General features: G+C 46.2%; 1 protein-coding gene across 14 annotated transcripts in view; it reads left to right on the plus strand.

Annotated features, from left to right (window-relative positions):
* RREB1 (ras responsive element binding protein 1) overlaps positions 1-15,044 on the plus strand; it is a 172,918-nt gene that overhangs the window by 72,975 nt on the left and 84,899 nt on the right. Inside the window, exon 1 of one of the 14 annotated variants that reach the window (XM_078055670.1) lies at positions 2,104-2,278. The exons of 12 other annotated variants lie outside the window; for them this stretch is intronic. The gene's annotated coding sequence lies outside the window, so the exon portion shown is untranslated. Of the gene's footprint in view, positions 1-2,103; positions 2,279-8,382; positions 8,578-15,044 lie in introns of those variants that run through there. One more of the 14 variants, XM_078055672.1, reaches the window with a different exon arrangement.

The raw sequence follows: 15,044 nt of genomic DNA on the forward strand, positions 1-15,044 counted from the left end.
GCTTTAAACACCTGAGAGCATCCTGTTTCTGGATACAGTGTGTGTGTGTGTATGTGTGTAAGTTGAAATATTATTTTAACTGAGTTAATGGGAGAAAAAAGGGATAACGTGGAAATGTGAGAATAAGATTATCAGTAAGTTAAAAAAGATCAGTAAGTTTTGATATTGAACTCTGTCCTTAGAGCAAATGTAATGGTAAGAAATGTTAGAATTAAAGGTCTGATCAGAAAGAAATGAAATGAACTGTTTCTACATTTGAAAAAGTAAAGAGTCAAGGGAAGAAAAAAATATTTTAGATGATAACTGTGGAAATGTTAACTTTATGTTTGCATGAAATAGTTCTTCAGGTGTAATCCGTAAGCAGCTATTCAGATGAATAAGAGTGTAAGGAAAACTGGTTATTGACCAGGTAGGTAGGCCTTCAGAAACAAGTAAGAGAATATGAGATACAAAGAGGTTGGTTTCAGTTTTAAGTTCTGTAAGGGAAAAAAAAAAAAGAGAGAAAAGAAAAATGTTAAATAATTGAAATTTATATGTGTCAGAAATTTTCCAAGAAGGTAATAGATGAAAAGCATCTTTGGTGGTATATAATTGATTTATTCATCAGTGAGACATTTCTAGTTCAAATTAGAAGGAAAAGAAAATGATTACTCCCTTCTTGGTCCCCCCACCCCCTCTTTTTTTGTTTTATTGTACATGGATGCTGTTAACAGAACTTTGCCTTTTCACTCCTATCGGGTTTAGTACAGTTCATGCGCAGGTTTCAGTAAACATTAACTACTTTTATCAGGACTTGCAGTGTGCTGAATGGTTAGCAAAGAGAGTGTACTGCAAGAGACAGATGAGAATGAGAGAGTCCAAGGTCACATGGATGTTGAATTTTTAGAAATTATTGAGAATTTAGGGAGAAGACCCCAGTTTCATATTTTAAATATCCTCTAGTTATGTGGGCCTAAGACAAGGCTACTTGGCCTAGCGTTTCTGTGTACTAGGGTTAAAACAGATTTCTTCAGATGCTCCCCCTGAGTAGCAGGCAAATGATTTTAAAACATTGTTTTTACTTTCATTAAAAAAAAAAGAAAAGAAAAAAAAAATCTCGGCTTGATTCAGGACTGCCTTCCAGGATGAAAGTTTCAAGGTTCCAGCAGTGAAGTACTGTAACATTTATCACGGTGATTCTTAAGATCTCTTTCGATTTTATGGGGGTTTCTTTTTTCCTTTCTCAAAGATTATTTGGGATTGATTGCCCTCAGATAGATAACCAGTTTCGTTCCTGGAATTAGCACATTAAGTCATAAACCAAGTGCTAGGATGAAATACTGCCAAATAGAGACTAAACATACTCTTTTCAGAAATCATGTAGTATTAGAAAACTTTTGCCTCCCTGCATCCTTTTCAAAAGCAGGAACGTGACTTGTGCTTTTCTTAGGACATGCATGTTTTTAAAATTACTGACAATAAAAATTGTCTTCCTTGCCCTTCAGTGCAGCGTGCATGGAAGCAGCCTAGTAAAGTTGGCCCCGGGGGCATCGTGTCCGACCGCGTTGCGGTCGCCTCTGCGTTCGCCCGGACCGCGACGGCAGAGCCCCGTGCAGGGTAGGGCTGCGAGGAGAACACCCGAGCCGCCCGCCCGCCCCCCGCCGGCCGCAGACCCGAGGCCGTGCGGCCGGGTGTCGGCTGCGCTCCCACAGCGAGCGGCGGCGGGCGTGCGGCGGCGGAGCGGGTGGGCGGCCGGCTGGGGGCCGGGGAGGGGCCTGGGAGGACGCGCGGGCGGAAGGCGGCCTGGGCACACCGCCCCTTCCCTCGGCGGACGAGCCTTTGTGCGCCGGGGAAGCCGTCTAAGCCGAAGGGTGTTCGCACGGCTGAAAGCGCGTCCGCCGTCGTCCCGGGGGACCCGCCCGTGCCCTTCCCCGCCGAGTGCGGCGAGTGGGAAGCAGACGGGGGCCGGCGCGGGTGACCCGGCGGGGGCGCGGGTCCAGCCCGGGCCCTCTCGGGCCGCCCGCCCCCCTTCGGCGCCCGCGCTGGGCGGCCCTGTGAGCGGGCCGCGCGGCCGTCAGTCAGGGCGGCGGGCGCCGATTGGCCGGGCGGCCGACGGGGGGCGGGGCTCGGCCCGGCCTTCCCGGTGGGCGGTGCCGGCGTCGCTTCCAAGAAGACCTTGACGCGTTCTCCTCGGCCCGCGACGGCCCGAGCAGCAATTTAATGAACAACCAGAGATCTTCAAAGAGCCCGTGTAGTAATTGAGCTCGTTTTTGGAAAAGTGAATTCTTCTCAGGAAGAGGTTAGAAAGTGTGTAATCTCTGTGCGAAGTCCTCCCTCTTTTTTTTTTTTTGTTAATTTGAGGCCATTTAGCCTGTAACCACTTTAAATTTTCAGAAGTTCTGCGTAGGCGTGAGCTTGCCCACTTGCATTTTGTACTTACTTCCCAGAACAAGCCCCCGTTAACACATTTGGTATATCTGATGGCTCTTTGTAAATGAAAGCAGCATGTAGCTGGAAAATTACCTGCAGCCCGTTTTTTTTACAAAGAGGAGGTGTGCAGACATTATAGGCAGCTGACCTGGAACTGGGAGAAGGAGCGTGTGGAGGAGACAGGAGAGGGGAGCGTGTTCGCCGAGCCTGCAAGCAGGACGGCTCCTGGTCCTTTCTGTCCTTTCCCGCTGAGTGTTGGGAAACTGTTCTCTCCAATGTGACCTGCCTTCTGAGAATGGAGGCGGAGGGGCAAAATGCAAGCAAACGGGACAAGTGGCTTCAGGTTTTAAAACTCAGTTACTGCCCTCTCCTGAGAGCCCCTCTCTCCTCCTCCTCCCTTCATAATCAGCCTGTCGATAATAATGAGGCCATTCAACTGGGATGCAGTTTCTTGATGTTCTGTACTGCAAGTGCGTGACCGCCGACAACAGGTGGTTTGGAGACCATCAACCTTACTTCTGATGGCTGAAGGCCGCCTGCCGCCGGGGCGCCCTGCTGAGTGTGCCCTGAGCTGGCACAGTGGGTGATGCACATGGCCCTGCCTGCTCCTTCGTGTCATGTGGCTGGGCAGAACCTGAAGTGGCCGGCTCGCTGCCCCAGGGGCACAGCTGCCCCCACACCACGAGCAGCATAGAGTACCTAGTGACTCACATTGCTCAGTCTCTCCACTTGGTGACTTGTCTTTGTTTTTGGCGTGTCGCCCTTGGTGATCCCTTTTCACTGGGCTGCAGCATCCAACACAGTGATTCTTAGACCAGAGGGAAAACTTTTCCCTAACACACATGCCACGGCCCGCTCGCCACAGGTCTGGGGTAAGGCTGGGGCTTGGCCTTTCGAAAATCTTCCCAGCTGATTCTAATGAATTCCCCTCATCATTAGCACTCAAAACTGTATTTGTAAACAGGTTACTTTTATATTTATGGCTGATGAGACAACTGAATACATTTGAGCCGCTGGGAATTTAAAAAAAATAAAAATGGGAAATGATACATAAACCTTGAAATTCTCCCATCTGATGCTTGCTTGTTGCGTCCCTGAGTTTCCCGTTAAGGCAGGTATTGGGGTACCTGTGCTAGAACCCTGATAGGCCGTCTGCACTGGCAGGTGTAAATGCTACTAATTAATTTTTTAAGAACTTGGCACTCTGACAATTATCAGGGATGCTGAGTAGCTGGTACCAGATGTTTCTTTTGTTAAGGCCACGGAGAGGTAATGTCACAGGTAATAGGCTCTGGACGTTTAATCCCTTGGTCTGAGGCTGTGGATTTTGGCGATGCTGAATATTTTCTTTTAAAAAGGGTGCAGGAGGATGTACGGTCTGGTTTCCTCTCATCCTCCCGCCCCGCCCCACAGCGCTCTGGTAGATTATCTTATGTAGAGGTGTTTACTCAATTATCATTAGGCCCAGCTCTTTTTAGAAGAGAGTAAATGGTACTTTGGGCCTTTTTATCTAGACCCTCTTGCTCACCATTTTGCCACAGCTGAAGGCCCAGCCTGTGCCTCTAACTGAATTCAATCCTCCTTCAGGCTTTTAACTGTGGAACAACAGGAAAGTCGGCCGCTCATCATTTCGTGTGCAGACTTTATAGCCTCTGAACAGCCTCTGCTTACGCAGTTCATGAATGCACCATTTGTTGTTTCGAGCACAACTGTTAGATGCAACTGGACTTGCAGCCCGCCCTGCCTGCGATCAGAGTGCATCACTGCGGCCTCCCCCCCGACCTTTTCTTTCCTCTTTTTTTTTGGTTTCTGCGTAAGCCCGATTTTTGCTTTAAATACCACCATTTTGTCCACGGCACCGTTTTTTTGACCCAACTTAACCTAAGTTTCAGAAATAAGGTTTACTTTGCTCAGACTGTTAGTATAGAGGTCCTGAATAAGTGCAAGTGTTTCACTTTATTAAAGGAGGAGGTTATTTTTGTGGCTTGGTTTTGCATATATGCTTTTTTAAAAATAATCTCAAAGAACCACGTCACCTTGAAATTTTATTTTAGATCCCATTGAAGTTAGAAAGTTTAGGTTTTTCCTAGGTCATTTTAGTTCCTTCTTTTTAAGCTTTATACACGATCTCTTTGTCATGAGGAATTGTCTTCAATTGAGAATTTAAGAGAACCTGTCAAAACCCAAACTCTCCAGCGTGGTTTTGGAGTATTGGAATATCATCATTACAAATAATTGTTTATCATTCTTTTCTCCTCTTGAAACCGGGTCCCATCCAAAAATGATACCATTAATGTTAAAGTTTTCATTTTTGTTTTGTTTCTCTCACATATATAGATTCTTTGGCCCTATAATTACATATGTGTTATACTGTGTATATAGATACATTGACCTTAGGCCTTCTTTATATTTTATTGAATTTATTTTAGTTAGAAGTGTGTATTGACATATTTTTCTGCTGTGCTATACGTAGTTAACAACTGGGCCAAATTGTTACTTCTGACTGCTCTTAGGCCCTGCTCTGGCTCAGGAGACAAATTTCTGTTAAAACAGCAAACATCCTACAACAACCAGCTCTACGAGCCTCTGCATCCTGGAGCTTCCAAAATTGAAAGTCATTTGCTGAAAATGAAGAAGCTTTCTGTAGTTGAATTTTAAAGTAGATGTTTAGGTTTTAAGGAATATATTCAGTTGTTGTCTTTTGAAGAGGTTCTGGAGGCCCAGGATCGTGTTTGTGTTTTTGTTAAAATTGAGACCTACAGACATGCTTAAGGGAAACAGTGTACTCTTTCGTGAGATTCATGCTTTCCTTTTCATCTCACGATTTAGAGGGGGGAGATCTATCCCTTTGTGAAGATTAAGTCCCCCACCCGAAGAGTCCTTATGGTCCCTTGATGTAAAGTCTAAGCAGTGACAAGTTCTGGGGAAAGTGAGCCCGGGTTTTACTGCTTCCAAAAGCAGTTCTGTCAACCCTGAGTCTGCTCTTAACTTTTAGAGCACTTTTCATACGCTGTCCTGCAGTTTTCAGGCTTGATTTTGATCTGCACCTTTAAGCTGGGTAAACTCTTCATTGGACTTTTCTGCCTGTACCACAGTTTCTTGACTGCTCCTCTCCTGTGATTAATATGTGTGTTGCTTAAAATGGCATTTGAAACATCACCAGGTATTTTCACCAGGTAGAAACTGCTTTTCCTGTGTCAAAACAACCAGTGTGGCTTAGTTGATGCTTCTGTTGCTAAGCAGGTAAATTTCTGGTCTGCAGGCTGTCTGTTAACCCTGTAAATGCCCAGTGTCAAGCCTAAAACAAGAAGACGGAAAACCAAGGAGGTGATGCTTCCTTCTTACATAGGGCTTTGTTCAGGTGCATGACATCTGGGCCTAGCTCACCCCAGCCTCCGCTTTCGGGTTGTCAAGGACCCTGCCTCGACTTTTGTGTTTTTGAGGGGAGGAGGAGAGGGGTAGGAGGTGGAGAGTGCTGGAAGGTTGGTAGTATCCAGGAAGATGACGGCCCAAGTTGCTGGTAGTGAAGGTGTCACTGCGTATGATAAAAATTAAAGGCTTCAGGCCAGTCAGTAACGGCTTTAGCCTTTTTCTTTGGGACTTTTCTCTGCACGTCTGCCTTAAATTGCAGTATGGCTGTGGGGAAAAGAAGAGGAAAGAAAGGGGTTGCTGTTTGCATCCATTTGCCAGAAAGGAGTTAACAGAACATACCGCAGAACAGGTTGGGCAAGACTGTTAAAGCCAGTGATGAAGCCTTCCTCCCTCCCCCCCCCCCCCTTGTTCCAACCCCGTTCTCCCTTTTCTCTCCCAGGACTTTAAAACATCCTCAGATTATCCCCTACTCCCCCCCCCCCCCCCCCCGTCCCGACCCCTCCCCACGTCAGCGTCTGGCTTTCCCTCTCCAGGGCAGAACATTTGATGTGATGAAAATACTCTGTGGAGATGAGGAGCCTGTGGGAGAGGCCTCAGCCATGCCAGCCATTTCTTGAGAAATCGATGGCGCGCTTGTCTGTGCCCTTCGCCATGTAACATAGGCCCCATTCAGCAGACACATTCTTCTGTATGCATTTATGCCTCTGTGGGACAGCAGGGTGGGCGGCCTGTGTGGGGCCAGGGGGGCCGGGGGGGGGGGGGATGAGGTCGGAATGGAGATGTGGGAGATGTGGAGGGCAGCGAGGGAGGGACCCTGTGCTCTGAGTGCCAGGAAGTCATGAGACATTGCTTCTGGAAGCATCTGAAGTTTGCTTGGACTTAGGGGATGGGATCGCTCGTGGCCATAAATGCAGAGAAGCCGAGCTCTTGCAAGACCAGCTCTGGTCTGATATAAGTTCTGCGTGGTGTTTGTATCTAATTCCTCCGTAAACATACCATATATAGTCATGCTTGAGCTCACTATAACACACATCGCCGGGGAACCTCTCCTAATGCACAGATCCCCGGGCACTTAGAAGCAGGCTCAGGCTATTTCTGGAGTGGTGTGGCCTTTTCTTTCTTTCTTTCTTTCTTTCTTTCTTTCTTTCTTTCTTTCTTTCTTTCTCTTTTTCGGAGAGAGGAGGAAGGGGGCTTTTTTTTTCCTTCTTCTCACTGTTGGAGACATGTTTCTGATCCTCCTGTGTCTGGCACCCTGAACACTGAAGAAACTGTACTGTCACATGAGGAGAAATGGAATTCGCTTTGTACATCTGTTTAAGCACAAAAACCTGCCTTTTCTTAGTGTCTTTAACACTGCACACGTTTTGTGTTTTATGGGTGCCGGCCTTCAGCGGTTTGTTTTTGGAGCATCTTGTAACACCGTGGGCGGGGGTGGGGGTGTCTCTCCCCTGTACCGTGTTACTTGGCGGCCCGCGGAGAAGGTGCTGTGGAGCCCTCCTGTTTCCTGTCCGCATCCTCCCTGCGCTGTCCCCCTGTGTTCCACCTTCGGATCTCCAGGGCAGAGAGCACGCAGTTCTCCACGGACCTCAGGGCAGCTGTTTCCCACTTGGCAGGGCTGGGTCTGTGGCGCAGAGCAGAGGAGCTGGGAAGAAGAAAGAAATGCAGTGGGTTTGTTTTTTTCCCTTGGAATACCTAGGACACAGCCCTTCAGCTTGTTGGAAGTGAACAGTGGGAGGCATTTGTGGTTCAGATAAGAGACCTCTTCCTTTTCCTCTTCTTTTCTTTTCCTTCCTTCCCTCCCCCCCCCCCCCCCAAAGGCTGTTGCTTTTCTTCTCTGGCCACGTGTATAGATAACCCTGGAAAGAAAGGTGTTTTGCCATGCTGGGATATTTGGGTATTCTGCGTAAAGAGACAAGATGGGCACTTTCTTTGCCTTGTTTTCTGTCATTGGCTTCATCATAGTGAATTATATCTGACTGTGTGACAGTTAATTGTACCATCCTTCCCGTTTCTTAAGCTGATAAGCCCCTTTCTGTCTGTCTCCATCAAGCCTCTTTGTTTGAGAAGTTCCTAATGCAGTACAGGAACAAAGTGACAGTTTTCTTATTTACTGAAGTCTCTAAAGCACATTCATTATGCTCTTTATCCTATCTTTTTTTAGAACTTTATTCCTTTAGCTTCTACAATTGAATTGGACAAGTGACTGATAAATTAAAACTTCCTTAAAAATATCAGTGAGTCCAGAAAAAAATTTAAAAAAAAAATTTTTTTTAAGGTTGTGTGTATTTACTTCAAATTATTAACAGTGCTTGGTAGATAATGTTCAGAGTAAGACACAGGTTCTGCCAGAGTACCAGTTGCCCATAGGGAAACAGCAGTTGATTAGCTAGCTAGTATTCAGTCAACTTAAAAGTAATATATCACTTGTGTGGAGGTCACTTATTTGGCATTCTTAAAGTCCAGAATATTCAGCATGTGAGGGAGGGAGAACAAGGTTGGGGGGGGGTGGGAATGGGTTATGCAAAATAAAACTTTCAAAGCCATGCAGGTGTAAGAAGTCTTGGTACTAACACTCCCCTCCTTGAATCATGATGATCCTCTAGGTCTGCACCTTAGTATTATTTATTCCTAATGTAAATATGGCCCTGACCACCTTGTCTCCTATTTTCTCCCATTTTCAAGTCAAACAAATTAGAGGCCAAAGTTGGTGCTTGGAGATGGAGAAAAGCCATCAGAAGGAGACCCATTGACAGCCCCAAGAAAGGATGTCAGCAAATGAGCGGAAGAAGTCAAACAGTATGGCTGGTTACCCTTGGGGGAACCTGGGCATCACGAACAGAGGAGAGTCCTCTGTGTTATTTCTTACAACTGCGTGCGCATCCACGATGATCTCAATGAAAATTTCAGTTAAGAAAAAAGCATGGCCGACTGAGGCTGTGTGGTACAGGGGCAGAACTGAAATGGGGGGATGTTACACTAGTTTCCGAAGGCACCTTGTGTAGTGGTTGTTCACTGTAATGATCCTGAGTCATCGCCCAAAGAAGTTAGATTAATCATAACATTGATTCACCATGCTCTGCTTAAGGAGATGGGGAAGTTTGAAAGATACTTCAGAGTGATTTACACCCAGGAGTTTTATATGGAAAATTAATTTCTGAATACTTCCCCCTACAGCTCCCCTCAGTGATGTGCAGCTCCTTTATGAGTTAACACGAAGTGTTAGGATAAACCTTCTAGTGTATTCATGGATATACTAAAATAGTATTTATTTTGCCCAAATGTTGGCGGGGGTGGGAGGGGTGCGATGCATTAGCAGAATCAGATGATGTCCAAATACCATTAGTAGCTTGTTCATCTGTACTTTTTTTTTTTTTTTTTTTGCAATTCCATGTTTATTGCAGAGTTATTTACAATAGTAAGATAGAGTAACAACCTAAATGTCCATCTCTGGAACAATGGATGAAGAAAATGTGGTGTATATATAAGATGGAACTATTCATCTGTATTCTTAAAGTGAAGTGTTCTTTTGTATTTTTAGCTGAAATAATACAGAAAATGTCATGGATTTTTAAAAGCTGATGATAAGAAAAGAACCCTCTATCTGGTGTGTACCAGAGAAGTCCTAGGTACCCAGGGAGACTGGTAGTTTCTGTAAAAAAGGAGTTCCAATCACTTTTTGTCTGTTTTTAGGCGTCTGCTTTCATTATATTCATTATTCTTCCACAGTTCATGTCTGTGCTCAGAAATGATCACGTCAGCTGGAGCAGTGTCTGCATGGCTCTTTTGCCAGGAGGAATAATCCTAATTTGAAAAACTAAATTGCCAGCGATTATTCTATCTTTTAGGTTATTTGTTAATTTCCTTCCTCTCTCTAGTGCCATTTTGCAGATGGAGACTACTGTGTGGCACTCCATGGTGGTACACCAAAAATCTCTCTTGGTATTGTTAAGAATTTGGGGGACATTTTCATGGAAATCCCAGGATTGAAAAGCCCCCAGGGCAGCTAATACCTAGTAATAGCTCTCAAGCATTTTGATTTTTATCTGCATATGGCATGTTGCTGGGGCCTAAGTTTTAATAATCATACTCCCAAGTGCAATTAAGTTAGCTTCTAATAGTAGTAGATTTAAGTCTTTTGTGCATTTAGATCTGTGTAGTGCAGTTAACATGAGTAAGGTTGGTATAACCTTTTCTGCTTCTGAATCAGATAGGCTTCGTGAGTTTTGTTTTGCTAAGAGAAATTATTCCCTTTGAAAATGTAATTAGTTTTGTAACTTGGTCTTCTGAGTATCCATGGAAACTATACCTCCTGATTGCCACGCTGAAGGTGGAAAGTATTCTCTTACGGGTAGACGTTTGTGACTCTGTCAGGGAAGGGAAATAACATGTATGTGAACTTCATATAATAAGAATTAGCTCTCTGGATGTGAGATCGGCTCACAGCAGATGGAAAAGTAATAAAAACCATTACTTCCCCGGAAGCAAGGAGCAGGTCTTTGTGCTGACTTTTCGGGTGGAGACCGAGCAGGAGGGGTGTGGCACAGGGTAGAAGGGCTTGTGTCTTGTTCTGTGTGATTGAACCTGTGAAGCGAGGCGGAGCTCCCTGCACGGCTTAGTTGGAGATGATGTGCTCACAGCATCCTCTGAGTGGGCGGGCCTCAAGGACAACTGTGGCGAGGTTGGGATGGCGGAGCTGGAGGCACCAGGGAGGGAAGCCTCCAGGCCTAGATTGGAACAGCTGCTGGTTGCCTTGAAATGAGCCTCCATGAATCACAGGCTCCCAGAGCTCATCTGTGGGTCTGGAGGCTGAACGGGAAGAAGGAAGGGGGCAGCTCTCAGTTAATACTCTGACGCCCCCAGAGCACAGAAATTTGGGCAGTTACTAGCATCTCAGTCCATAACGTTCATTGCTTGTTTAAAAGCGTTTCCCCTTCACGTAATCCTAATCTTTTATTTCAAGTAAATGCTGGGCGGTGGGGGGGGGGGGGGCTGTGTCTGTTTTAAAAGCTGGCTGACTAGAATGGCTTTTGTTGGACATCGCGAGTTATTTATAAGGGGCGGGGGCAGTGGCGAGACCCAAAGAGGAGAATTTGATCAATTGATTTCAGGTTGTTGGAGGATTGAAATGGAACTTGATTGCTGGTCTTATCCAGGATTTCAAGATTTCAAGGAAAAGCGGACAATGCCCGCTTTTATCCGAGGGATTTGAGCAGTCATATGATCAGCAGACCAGCCCCCGGGAGCAGCAAGCAGCAGTTTCCGTGCCGAGGAGTCTGTGGAGAGAGGGAACTTCGGGGTGCAAGGGCTGTGCTGGTTTGGGAGTCCTTTAGCCAACACTGGGTTGGGTCATGGCCTAGGTGCTCGTAAAAGTTGCACATCACAGGGATGCGCATTTGTAAAGCCCAAGGTTTCTTGGGGTGCCAAGCTGGAGAGGCGGCAGCCCTGAGAGCAGAGGGGAACAGCTTTGCTGGTGAGCACCCTGCAGTTCCCTGTGTGGAGGGGGAGGTGGCTGCCAGGCTGGGGCGCAGGCTGGGGAGAACCATCTTGTTAAAAGCAAATAACACTCACATTGTCCTCACGCAGGGACAATGTGTAGAAGTCTGCCGCCACAGACCTCTAAGTAGATGGAAAGGGGCTTCTGGCTGTACGCAGCATAATGTTTATAAACACTGCAGGAACTGACTTGGAGCTTGATTCTCTCAGCTCGAGCCTGACTGTGGAAGAAAGAAACTGAGCAAGTTAGACTCCAAAAATCACATGAGATCGCTTTTATATGGCTTTCATTTTCTAAATGGGGATGTTCCTATTATGTTTCTCTCATAGATGCACACACAGTAACTCTGATTTGAGGACACGGCAGGAACGTCATAAAATCAACTTGCTGAATTAATAGGGGTTTCCAGGGGTCTTCCAGGAGAGTACTAGCAAGATGTGATGCTGAGTTCCTTTAGCTCTGTGATTGTTAATAAATCCACCTGTCCTCGAACTGCACGTTATTCCTGTTCTCTCTGATGTCCTAATGGAGTGTCCCCCAGTGTTGGCTCCTTAATGAAAAGTGAAGAAGTAACCGTTTTAGGGTCAATGTGAGACTAATGTCTTAAAGGTAATGTGCCATACTATTTTTTTTTTAAAGGGATGTTTAAGTTTTCAGGTTTTTATTTTTTAAAATGACTTTATCATATCTCCTGAAAGAAATGAAAAAAGAAAGAAAAATCCATTCACCAAAAAACCCAACAGTTTGCCGAATAGCTTTGAGTGTTGGGGCCTTTTTATTATTTTCAACTCTGATTTTAAAGCCGGGTTATAATATGTGACCAAATGTATTACATGAGTGTTTACCTCCTCCCCCCCACCCCCCACCCCCCGTTTTGGCCACATGGAAGTACCTAAAGAGATGGAATGTGCCACACCCCAAGAATGGGGCACTCTAGGGGCCTCGGAACTTGAGAAGACCAGAAGAAGCAGGATCTGTTCATCTCCAGCTTGGCCTCGCCTGTGCTAAGTGGGGAGCAGAGAGCCACTGAGCTCCTTCAGGATGAGTTTTAAAATGTGTGTGTGTGTGTACACCCAGAGGGGTGGTTCTCCTGCCCTCTGTAGAAAGAGCAAGGGAGAATTCTAGCCAGAAGTCCCCCCACCTTTGAGACCAGTTTTAGATCCCACCCAGCTGAGCTTGTCCTCACAGAGGACCCTCCAGAGAAGTGCTGGGTTTTTTTTTGGCTCTTTGGACCAGGAAGGGCTTATGTGATTCTATTACCTATTTTTAAATTCTCTCTCCCCAATTTTTTTTTTTTTAAGTTTGTGTAGTTCATAAATGTTCTAGCTCTCATTGTTGAGTTCTAGATTACGCTTTGTTTCAGCTGTGCGCATGTCTGGCATTTTTAGGAGATGAGAATTTTTATGATGTTTGATTCCACATTGTCCAAAAGGTTGTATATTGTGGGCAGCTCCTTAACCTGCCTGTTAAATTGCACATTTTCCTAGGTTGACTAGAAATGGTTTTTTTTTGTTTTAAGAGTCATTTTGTGGTTAAATGCTGATGCTTTTACCTTAAAGAGATCACCGTCTTTCATTTGGGCAAAATACATTATCAGTTCACACATGATTTAATAAATAAAAGTGAAACCCTTTCCTCTTGGCCTGCCTTTTAGAATCAAGGGATTCCAGGAGTGTGAGTGTGTGCATATTTGTTTCATGGGGCTCTTGATCCGAATCCTCCAGTGTATTTACTGTCCACATTTTCAGTACTTGTTAGCATAGTTAGCTTTCTAAATTGTTGGCAACTGTTACATAATCATGTTGTGATGAAGAATTTTTAAATTTGGTGAGAAAGAGACCCCAAATGGGAGGTAAAAACAAAACAAAACAAAACTATTTTGGTGAATTGTAGTGAAGGACAATGAGGTAGAAATCCTAGCTAACTGACTTTATTATAAAAGACCTCACATCTGTGTTTGATAGGTGGTACTTAAGAAGACAGATGTGGACGTTCTTTTCATAACGATTTGTCTTAGGTTAGGCTCAGCTGTGCTGAAGCATGAAACAACCTTAAAATCTCAGTGGCTCAACCCGTGAGCCGTCATTTCTTGTTCACGTGAGATCGGCGCAGGTCTAGCAGCTCCCTAGCGTGGCTCCCTTCGGGGCAGTGGCCTGGGGATCCAGGCCGCGCTCATCTTCTAGCTGCCCTGCCGTCACACATGCTTCCTGGCAGCCCTGGGAAGGCAAGAGCTCGTGGGTCACACGGCAGTGTTAAAGAGCTCCAGCCTGGAAGGGATGCGCGGCATCTTGGCTCACAGCCCATCGGCCAGAACTTGTCATGGGCTCGGCTACATGCCCCGCAGAGGTGTAGGGGTGCCAGGCAACATGGAAGAGCACACGACCGTTCTCTGAGTGGGACACTTCTTTGCTACAGGTGTGTTTGCCACGCTCTTGTTTTATCTCCTTAAAGCTTACTGTGCACATACATAAACTAGGTAAGGCTTAGGTCCCGAAACGTGGAGTGGAAGAAGTTAACTGTGCCTCCGAGTGGTGGCTCTCCAAGTGTGATCCCCAGGCTAGCAGCATCAGCATCACCTGTGAACTCGTTCGAAATGCAGAATCCTGGGCCCCACCGCAGACCTCATGAATCAGAAATTCTAGAGAGGGTTCCCCAGACCTCTGTGACAGTAAGCTCTGTAGGTTCATGCTCAAGTTTGAGGACCATTGCCCTGCATGAGTGGAATGTCTTTGGCACTTGTTGAACTGATAATTAGTGCATCAACCTTGGCATGCCGATGTGCCCTTGCTAGTTAGTGTATTTGTGCAGTGAACGTATGCTCAGGGGTGAGCGCCTATATGATAATAACAAGCACCTAGAGAGTTGGCAGGATATGCCCCAGACCCTGTTTAAGCACTTAGCAGATTTAACTCAGACGTTCTTCACAACAACCATCAGATGAGGAGACTGAGGCAGAGGGAGGTTCCATGACCGTCTCAGGGCAGTGTCACAAGGTCAAGCCACATACCACGGCAGGCAAGCGGAAGAGGCGGGATTTGAACCCAGGAAATGTGGCTGGTGAGTCCACTCCTTAACCGCTGTGCAGTTCTGCTGGCTGATCTCCGGGTGGTAACCCACCAGGCCCTGCGGTGGCTCTTCTCTTTTTCTTGGAGACAGTGTGTCAGAATTAACAGGAAGTGTGGCATGTCGGTGGCGGTTCCCATTACAAATGAAGCCCCCCCAGCGGCAGCTTCGGTCGTTGGTGGTTTGTGCGCGTGGCGGGCTGCCGGCAGCATGGGCCAGTGCTGGAGATGGATGGCTGGGCAGCAGGTGCCCAGCCATTTAAAACTCGACAGTGACAGAACGGGGTTGTTGGGGCAAGAACAACAACTGGGAAGTGTCTTCTCAGAATGAGGTAGCCCGGTCGCACCACGAGAACATTTTCTCCAGCTAACCCTTGCACAAGCTTCGGGCGTAGGAGAGATTCTCCTCGGGCCCTTTTCCATCATCATCTGCTCTCTGAGATGCTCCTCTGTGGCTTCACTCCACTGGGTGGTCCGAAGAGCTTTTTGTTACGTTTTCATGATCAGGACTTGGGTTTTAATAGAGGAAAGCGTGTTTTTCCTTCCCCAGAAAACCGATGAAAGGGTCCTCCTCCTTCCACCTGGGAGATTCAGGGAAGTGTTAGATGGATCGAATCTTTCGCGTTTTGAACTGATGGGAAAGGATTTTCCAGATGTCATTGAGAACTGCTTCCCAAGCGGTCGCTGTTTCCTTGCATCCTTTCAAA

Source organism: Halichoerus grypus, chromosome 9 (assembly GCF_964656455.1).
Source record: "Halichoerus grypus chromosome 9, mHalGry1.hap1.1, whole genome shotgun sequence".
NCBI classification, from domain to species: Eukaryota; Metazoa; Chordata; class Mammalia; order Carnivora; family Phocidae; genus Halichoerus; species Halichoerus grypus.